Source organism: Sinocyclocheilus anshuiensis, unplaced genomic scaffold, assembly GCF_001515605.1.
Source record: "Sinocyclocheilus anshuiensis isolate Anshui unplaced genomic scaffold, SAMN03320099.WGS_v1.1 scaffold1430, whole genome shotgun sequence".
In the NCBI taxonomy this organism is placed as follows: Eukaryota; Metazoa; Chordata; class Actinopteri; order Cypriniformes; family Cyprinidae; genus Sinocyclocheilus; species Sinocyclocheilus anshuiensis.
The window spans coordinates 878,681-889,128 of record NW_015555721.1 but is presented as its reverse complement, the minus strand read 5'-3'; the positions used below and the strand labels follow the sequence as shown (position 1 = coordinate 889,128).

General features: G+C 36.6%; 1 protein-coding gene across 2 annotated transcripts in view; it reads left to right on the top strand.

Annotated features, from left to right (window-relative positions):
* The window catches only part of LOC107672460 (bromodomain-containing protein 4-like), a 73,430-nt gene that overhangs the window by 9,561 nt on the left and 53,421 nt on the right, over nucleotides 1-10,448 (top strand). The window contains exon 2 of one of the 2 annotated variants that reach the window (XM_016465658.1): nucleotides 8,025-8,155. The gene's annotated coding sequence lies outside the window, so the exon portion shown is untranslated. Of the gene's footprint in view, nucleotides 1-8,021; nucleotides 8,156-10,448 lie in introns of both variants that reach the window. The other variant, XM_016465657.1, reaches the window with a different exon arrangement.

Genomic DNA, 10,448 nt, shown 5'->3' with positions numbered 1-10,448 from the left:
TACCTCACCTTCAGCATTATAATTATTTCACCCGCGCCGGACAGAGACTGAGACGGTGCAGCTGCATGTCGTGCCAAAACTCTCACGGCAGCGTCATCAGCTTGATTTTTAGAGACCACCGATCAAACATCCCAACGTGATTATCGGCTGATAGTGATCGGTAGCCGATCAATCGAAAAATGTAAGGGGGTCTGAATACTTTCCGTACCCACTGTATATACCGGATATATAAAAAATACCAAGATATGAATTTTTGCCCATATCGCCCAGCCCTACTTCAAATAAATCCTTATGAGAAAAATGAATGTAACAAACACTTAGGAACAAGCAATGCTGAAAAGTGGGCAGGCACTCGTGCACTCTATGGACTATCTTGTTTTACTTTAGTGTTACTAACAAACAGGTACTGTAACCTCTGTACCTTTCATATTCTGTGTACACAGTCCTCAGGCAGAATAAAGTGCACAGAGATAGCAGGGCGGAGGTCAGGCCAGTTGCTGGAGGTTACACACAAACAGCGTTAGATATGCGTACATTAGCACACATGACTCGAGGTCAGTGTCTTCAGACCGCTTGTTTGTTGTTTGGTCGTAACTTCACAGGGATCTTTCAGAGTGTAATTGAGCTGTTGTTGGGTGGAACGCCTCTCTGTGTGCATCTCTGGTTGTTTTCCCCTCCTCACAGTTTTTGTTGCCATAGCAACTCCATCATTGGCCTCGTTTAGAATGTGACCTCTGAATGGGGGAGCAAGAGTGAATGGATAGCAGACCAGATAAACAGAAATTTTCTTGTATCTGTTCTTTATTCCAGTACAGGGCTCCAGACTAACATTTGAGGGCAGTGGCATTTGACGCCAGCACCACTAAGTTCTACAGATGGTTAGGGGTGGGTGATATGACCAAAATCTTGTATCACAATACGAGTAATTTTATATCACGATATATATCACGATAGTTATTTTTTCTTTTAATAAGGTTTTTATGATAATAAAATCTTTGATACCATAGAATTTTCATAATCCTTGTCACCAATGTCAATATCAAACTAATACAAGAAAAAAAAAAAGCTCACTGGAGATAAATAAACAGTCAGTGATGAAATAAGAACAAGAAAGTAATTACAAGCAATAGGACAAAAACTACAATAAAAAAGAAATGCATTGTGTAAATTAATTAGTCTTCACTGTGTAAAATCTATCTCTATCTATCTATAGGCATAATTATTAGCATTATCATTATTTATTTATTTTCTTATTCTAGTTACAAAAGTGATTTAGTCAAGAGCAGTGAGATATTTTCTCTCACTTTTGTTTGATTAACATGAATGGCAGACAGGATGAATATTGGACAGCTTCGCTTCCCCTTTAAGACCGAAGTCCGGATCCAATATACTGTTACACATGCGCTTTCTCTCGCAACGGTTTACGTTCCCTTAAGACCTAAATGACTGCGTTTATGAGAATACTTGCAAGTGTTTATGCAATCGTTCAAAGCCAATAAAGCGGCAAAAATGCTCACGAGCTCTATTAGCAGCTGATGCGCGGCTTACACACTCCTATAGGCATAATTATTAGCATTATCATTATTCATTTATTTATTTTCTTCTTGTAGTTACAAAAGTGATTTAGGCAAGAGCAGTGAGAGATTTTCTCTCACTGTTGTTTGATTAATATGAATGGCAGACAGGACAAATATTGGACAGCTTCCCCTTTAAGACCGAAATCCGGATCCAATATACTGTTACACATGCGCTTTCTCTCGCAACGGTTTACGTTCCCTTAAGACCTAAATGACTGCGTTTATGAGAATACTTGCAAGTGTTTATGCAATCGTTCAAAGCCAATAAAGCGGCAAAAATGCTCACGAGCTCTATTAGCAGCTGATGCGCGGCTTACACACTCCTCTCACACAGAAACGGAGACAGCGCACGCATATAGCTCTGTTGTTTCAACGGCCTAAAATCAGTTGTTTTAAACTGCAGTGTGCGCACAGCAACGTGACCTGAGCGCGCATGCTGTTATTCACGTTTCTGCCTGCATCCCCGTGTTATGCGAAAATCAACAGGCTACATAAAAACTGGACTCTTTAAGAGCTTTTTGTGTGCAAAATAGAACTGCATGAGTCTGAATAAATTTATTTTTTTTTATCTTTTTTTTTTCCCCCAATGGAAGTTGTGGTTCTCTCATGATTCTGAAGAAAAAATATTAGACAACTAAACAAAATCACATGTAATTTATGAATTAATGATTAAATGTACTAGTTTCATTACTGGATGAATCGGCGTTCTTGTATGAATTAATGATTAAATGGCTCACTCAAGATGTACTAGTTTCATTACTGGATGAATCGGCGTTCTTGAACGAATCTCTTGTATGATTCAAAGACAAATTAATTTTCACAGCCCCTTTGCGCCACCTACTGGCGTAACAGTGTAATCGATAAATCTTAATTTGAAGTGTCAAATTACTTTCAAAAGGTGATTTACTCTATTTTAATCGCTACCATACACATCGTACACACAGTTTATATCTGAACTATAAACTTTTATCCCAGTACTTCTGTGATTTGAATGTTTGGAACACAGAAATAATGATACTGTGTGACTGAAAAGACTGAAGCTGTTTCATTCATGACAGACAGCTGCTCTCTTTAGGTCAACGACAGTGCGAACGCAGATTTAAAGAATGAAACAGACGAATCATTGTAATTTAGGAATAGAATCACGTTGGTGTTTGAATCGTGTTCGCGATCTTTAATGATCTATTAAATTAAAGTGCTTTGTCACGTTGCTAGTGACACCTCTCTTGCAACATGTTTAGCTATCACAGATATAATACTTAGCTTTTTTGGCTTCTGATCGCAAATGTAGCCCAAATCACACTGGTGTTATCGTACTCTGCACGGATGAACCAAGTGATCACAACATTGATCGCACACGTCAAAGGCTGAGGAATGAAACCGACGAATCATTGTAATTTAGGAATAGAATCGCGTTGGTGTTTGAATCGTGTTCGCGATCTTTAATGATCTATTAAATTAAAGTGCTTTGTCACGTTGCTAGTGACACCTCTCTTGCAACATGTTTAGCTGCCTATCACAGATATACTTAGCTTTTTTGCTTTCTGATCGCAAATGTAGCCAAACTTTGGAACGCTTAGATTAGCGAGCAAGGTCCTGGCAGATCGCTAGGTCCGGTCCTCACAGATGAAGAAAAAAGCACGTAGCAATCGATAGGCGGAATCGAAATTTTAATTTGACTACAAGTATCCGATTCTGGAATCGATTTTCGATTCCCAACCCTAGTGGTGGGTGGGGGTATTAAAAATAAAGATAATTTAAAGGGGTCATATGATGCTGCTAAAAAGAACATTATTCAGGTAGGCGTGGTTGACTCTTAACTTTTATAAAGAATATCTCTTTTGGATTTGAGACTTTAGTCTTTGCAACTTTACAGATCTTCTTTATGCACCAAGAGCTTGTAACACTTCAAAGAGAAGGAAATGTTTAAATCATAAATAGCTTCAAAATAGCATTTATGTTCAACAGAAGAAAGAAACTCGTTCAGGTTTAAAACAACTTTTGAGCAAGTAAATGATATAAAAATAAAACGCTAATTTTGGTTGAATTATTCTTTAATGTTAATAAAACAACAAAACACAAAGAGAAAAATTACTCGCTACCCTTGACTGAAAAACTTGAATACAGTTGTTTTAATGGGAATCAATCCATATAGTGTTTTATTTTTATATTTGTTCATTGTTGTTCCACACATTGTTTGCAAACTGTTTGTTTTATTTATGTGTATTTGTAATGTGCATCTTTGTTCTCGTTTTTTTAATAACAAAGATAAAATAATGACAAAGATTTTTATCTTCGCCCACTTTGGCCTAAATATTCGCTATTATTTTTTTATATTTTGTCACCTTGAAAGGCTTTGTAATAGGGAAATTAGTTTGGCTGTAAAACATAAAACCATGTCTGCATTTGTGATCGGAGAAATGACAAACAAGCGCTACTCTACACTGCTCAAAACTTCTTTAAACTTCAAATCCTTTAAATATAAAAAACGTACTTACAGTCTGATAATAACAAAGCTAAAATAATGACAAAGATTTTTATCTTCGCCCACTTTGGCCTAAATATTCGCTATTATTTTTTTATATTTTGTCACCTTGAAAGGCTTTGTAATAGGGAAATTAGTTTGGCTGTAATGCTCAGACAACTTGCAAAATAGAAAAACCAACATGACAAAGAATCGTGATTAAAATCATGAATCCTGATATTTAAAAAAAAAAAAATTGGGATATGATATTTTTGCGATATCACCCACCCCTACTGCCATCTACAGGTAATAATGGTGATTTAAAGGAGACATATTATGCCCCTTTTTACAATATGTAATGTTATTGTACCATTCTTTTTTTTTTTTTTTGTTACCTTGAAAGGCTTTGTCTTTGTAATAGGGAAATTAGTTTGGCTGTAATGCTCAGACAACTTGCAAAATAGAAAAACCAACATGACAAAGAATCGTGATTAAAATCATGAATCCTGATATTTAAAAAAAACAAAATTGGGATATGATATTTTTGCGATATCACCCACCCCTACTGCCATCTACAGGTTATAATGGTGATTTAAAGGAGACATATTATGCCCCTTTTTACAATATGTAATGTATGTCTCAGGTGTCCCCAGAATGTGTCTGTGAAGTTTCAGCTCAAAATTACCCCACAGATGTTTTATCATTTTGAAAATAATATTCCTTCCTATTTTAAGTGGAAGCAGAAACGCGCTGTTTTTCGTGCCTGTCTCTTTAAATGCAAATGAGCTGCTGCTCCCCGCCCCCTTTTCCAGAATAGAGCTGCACCATTACAGCTCGTACCTGATAAAAACATCTGTTTTGGTTCTGATTATCATGTTTATCGCGCTGAAATCATGCGTTTTAAACCATATGATTTTAAACTTCTGATATACGGTTTTCTGAGTGCACACAACCGAAGCACACGGACAAAAAGCTGCTGTCACAGCATGTGAGTAGTAAACTAAATTCTCATTCACACACAAGTTTACGTAAAAACACCCGAGTTACAAAAACAGTCGGTTATGTCTATGAAGGTAAACAGCTGGGAAATAAATCGCATGTTTATTTTAGATCTGTGTGGCAGCAGCAATATACAGTAAATAAATCACTGCTTCCACTGCTCTCTTGAGGCTGGGACTCTAAACAGTGTTCTGTGCTCGTCAGTGCAGCCAAAGATAGAACAGTTAGCATGTTTTGCTATGGCATAAGAGCTGGTACAACGTTGTCGCTTGTGAAATCAAAATGATGGCGCGTGGGTGGAAACTTACAGATTAAGGGGCGGTAATATTATAATGAAATCCCTTTGCAACGTCACTAGGGGAGCGAAATCTGACGCGCTCGTTTTCTCAGACGCTAGCAGAAAAAGGCTTACCTTAATAATTTTGGAGCTTTAAAGTGCTGGAAACAGTTGTGTGAAATGCTTGAAAGTCATTGAAAATTGCTTGAATTTCTCTCTCAAAAAGGTTGTACAAACCCTGAGATGAATAATGTAATAACATTCGACTATTTCTGCTACAACACCATGGTTCTAGTTAGCGTACTGCTTCTGGTTTTCTACGTCAGTGCCATTTGATCTGTTAAAACAGATTTCTGTGCAGAATTTGAATGCTTCTCACTAGATCTCGCAGCAGTCTTCATTCATTCTGTGGCGAATTCAAACGTTTCTCCCTGGATCTTGCAGCGCTGTGCAGTAACAGTGTAGCAAAATAAAATTTGGTTCCTGAGTAAAGCTGTTCTGGGCTCGGACAAGTTTGCTTGCGCTGTGCTCGGTCCAAGCTGATAAACGGATAAGCTCAAACGAGTAGTGCATTTTTAAGTGTTTTACTTTTTATGGTTTTAGTTAACTACAATAACACTGGGTTGTGATCATACAGCTTGGGTTTGAAGTCAACATAAAACTTTATTTGCATGTTGATATGAGGGCAATCTTTTTTATTGTTGACTTTATGGATTAATTGAGTGTTAAAGAACTGATAGTTCTGTTATTGCAGTTCTGTTTGTGTGTTTACAGTTGTCTTAACAAATAGTTTCTGACAGCTTATAGAGATGGGTCAGTGGTCTGTGCTTGGTATGCTTTGGGTAATGTTTCTCACAAAAGTTGATTTAAAAGTTGATAAATTGAATTTCCGTTTTAAAACACCACTGCTACAGCCGTACATGTTCAGACAGATGTATTTGGTCAGTGTGTTATGGTGAGATGCTCTTTAAAGAAAAAACATAAGTGTTGTGTTTTAAAAAGTGTTTAAAATAGTCCAGGTTTAAAAGTGACTTCTGGTCTGTTCCAGTCATTTGAATGAAAGAATGTGGTGTGAGAACATCCCATAATAAGTGCATAGAGGTCAGGTGAACCCAAAACCAGCCTAATAATACAGGGCTAAAATGAACAGTTCACACTAAAGGGAAAATTGTGGTCACTTACTCCCCTTCAGTCATGATTTTATCATGATTCTTTATCATGTTGGTTAAGACTGTTTTGCAAGTTACTCACCAGTACATCCAAACTAATTTCCCTATTTAGAAATATTACCCTATAAGGTAGCAGAACATAAAATAAAAAGAATGATAGACCATTAAAACCATAGTAGGGGTGGGTGATATTACCAAAATATTTCACTTTTTAATTTTATTAAAAATTAGGGCTGCACGATATATCGTTTCAGCATCGATATCATGATGTGCGCATCCGCGATAGTCACATCGCTGGATGTGTGATGTTTAGTGCACTGATCGTTATATTTATACTGATTGTTTTCTTTGAACACACAGACACCATGTTTACACATGAAACGCCCCGCGGCGCAACAGCTAAAGTCTACACTGGACATGAAAAGCGACCATTGCAAATCATTTGAACTTTGTGTCAGTTCGTCATAAATAAAACGCGGCAGCAGTTTACTGTCTGGGATTTGTCGTGTTGCGCCATGCCGCATCTAGTGTAGACAGCATCACTGACTATAATGGGTTCTATAGTATGTATTATACAGCTCACGTCTGGTTAACACGGTGAGAGCCACGCAGATGCACGTGAACACTGAATTCCATTCACTTCCGTGTCTATTAATGGCACATGTGCGCAATTATGTCAAAATGCATGTCTCTGCAAGTATCCTTGTAAACACAGTTGCTTATGGTTTAGGTGAAGATAAACAAGTGAGAATGTGTAACAGTATATTGGTTCACAGCAGTTTAATGTTCCGGAGGCTTTTTGTGTCATGAATGTTAATCAAACAACAAAACACAGAGAAAACTTTCGTAGCTTTAACACAGAATTATTCGATGAAATTTATACAATGAAGACTATGTAGTGTTATTTTACATTTGATTGATTATTCAATTTCTGTACCTGAATACTATTAGACTTACCTGAAAAAATATAAAGCACTGTTTATTTCATTTGTATCTTTGTTCTGTTATATTTATCTATGCTTGTAATTTGTTTATTTTCTATGCTGATTTACTCGCCTACAAAATCACCCCAATCATTGATTATTTTTTTCCAAATAGAGCTATTCAAGTCATCTGGTGGGTTTTTCTTTTTTTCTTTTCATATCGCAATATATATTGCAGAAAAACAAAATATCGCAATTTGAGTTTTTTTCCAATATCGTGCAGCCCTATTAAAAATAATAACAAAATGCAAATTACAAACAAGGACAGGGAAGATACGAATGAAACAAACTGCTGCTATTTTTTCAGGTATTGTAGGTCTGTTTAACAGCAGCATTCATCATAGTCTGAAGTCTTGCATTTATACTATCAGAGCAAAAGATGCCTTCTGTAATCTAAAATCTTGCATGAGTAATTGAAATCATCAAGACATCAAGCTACTGTGAGTTAAATCATGTATCAGTACTGTGTGCTGTTAAAATGAGTGGAGGCTTCAAATAAGTCACTCACATCTCTCTCTCTCTCTCTCTCTCTCGCTCTCTGTCTGTCTCCAGTAGCGTGATCGGCGTAGTCTGTGTCTGAGCTGGTGACTTCTCTCTGGACGGCGTGAAAGCAGCTCTTCTGCTGAGTGCTCTTGGAGAAGATGTGTGCGCTCCGATAAGAGACTCTTCACACGACAGACAAAAATGTGAGTCAATAACCTGACAGCACCTTCCATTCAGACCTGTCATAATTCCTGAGGGGTAATAAAAGCGTAATGTCTAAATAATGGCTGCCAAATAGGCTAACAGCTTTATGAAAAGTGGCGGAGTGGTTTGTGTCTGTCAGATCACTTCCTTGTAGTCAGAACATTGTTTCACAGCAAACAATATTTACTTTGAGTGGCAGTACTTCAAAATGTGTTGATTGTGTTTTTTCCAGGGTTACCACACGTTACCACAAGAAAAACTAATATGCTAATGAAGGCTCCTTTTTTATTAATTAATTTATTAACATTGCTGTAATGTAAAAATGCACAAGCAATAATGAAAAATAAAACTATTTATTAAAATAATAATTACTTAAATGTATTTTTGTTTTTGTTTTTATTATTATTACTGGTTGTCATCACATCAAGCCTAAAGATCTCATTTGATTGTGACTGTCACTTAAACTATTGTTTACGTATTTGTGACTAAAGCATGTGGTGAAGGCAGAAAATGATTATGGCTCGTATACAGCTGATAGTCTGGATTTCACTGCTAGCTGGCCAACACAAAGAAATACAGTCTGAAAGTGGGAATAATGCATGTAATAGGACACTAGCTTGACCCCGATGACAAAACTCATGAATTTAGCTTGAACTACTAATACTGTAGAAAAACTGGTATGGGAGGTTACTTTATTTATTTTAACTCTGGTCTTTATTAAAAGTCCAGCTAATTCTAAAAATCCCACTGTATTTTATATAGAACAATAGATTTTTGTGCAGAAGAACAAACTATATAAAATGAGGAAACTTTTCCCCAACCTTCAGGGGTTTCTGGCCTTGTGACACTCCTGGCCCGCTGCACATCCTTCTGAAGAATCCCAGCTTTAGAAACGAGTAGCAGAAGTTTATTTTTAACACTGTTCCTGATCTTTTCAGTCTGATCTTAATGATTGTGATTTGCATTTCAGTGTGGATTTTTTTTTGATGATTTTCTTACAATGACAAAGAGATTCTTTTAGAAGTTAAGAACTATTTTTTTTTTTTAACTGACAGTAAATTTGCAGATCTGCTTGTGAGCAGATTTGGAGAAAACTCTCTGTGCTGATAGTTAGGGATGCAACGATACCATTTTTTCAGAACCGATCCGATACCAAAAATTCTGAGTATCGGCTGATACATTTCTTTTTAAATGCCTAGCACAGTAATGAAGGCAGCAACATATGATAGATAGAACAGAACAAAAAAGGCTATTAATAATCTTTAATTGCGCAAAAGTATAATAGGAAAGGGTATGGCTCCAATACAGAGCGGCACAAAGTGCTTATGCGCATCCCGTGCGCAGAATGATGCGCTTGAAGCAGCACGGAGTCACAGCGCGTAGCTCCGCATAAAAAAGGGAAGAGATATTGATGCGTAGTGTATTATATCTGTGCGATATTTTATTGAGCCTTTTCTTGTAACAGTTTTAAATCTCAGTTATTGTGTGCTCTTGAAGAGAGTTTCATCTTTTTGACTGTAGTAACCAAACGAGACACGCAGTTTGAATGCTGAATGGAGCATAGATATGTATATACATATCTATGGAATGGAGGATGACAGATAGACGCAGCGGGGAGAAGAGTTTACGTTAACTTGACTTAAATATTCATCTATACTTCACATTAAACCATGGAACGGCTTCAGAACACTTAAAATATAGAGCACGAAAACTTGGTGTTTTATAATGTTTTTGTGCTTTTCGTGGGCTTAACAATAACACAGAATAGTATACGCACAATATCGGATTTGGATCGGTCTCGTCTGACCGATACCCGATCCGGCAGAAAATGCCAGTATCGGAGTCGATACCGATACTGAGTATCGGATCGATGCATCCCTACTGATAGTTAGTTTTTAAGGGTGCGAAATGGTTGTGAATTTTTTTTTTTATCTCACTCATTTTAGCAATAGTAGACTAACAGTTAGGGCTGTCACAATTATGAAATTTGGCTGACGATTAATTGTCTAAAAATAGTCACGGTTATTGCGATTAATTGTCTGTTTTAGGGCTTTGACGATTATGCCGATTATCATGATTAATTGACTGTTTTTATGGCTTTCATTATATAATTGTGATTAATTTAAGGGATCAGTAAATAATTATGATGTTATCTTTTAATCTTTTTGAGTTATTATTTTGCAGTGTAAGATTACATAGAGTATTCCAAATTCTAAGAATTGGCCAATACCGATCCAACACCAGCGCTACTTTTTTTCTACACCACTACAGAATATCAATACTGTGTTTGTG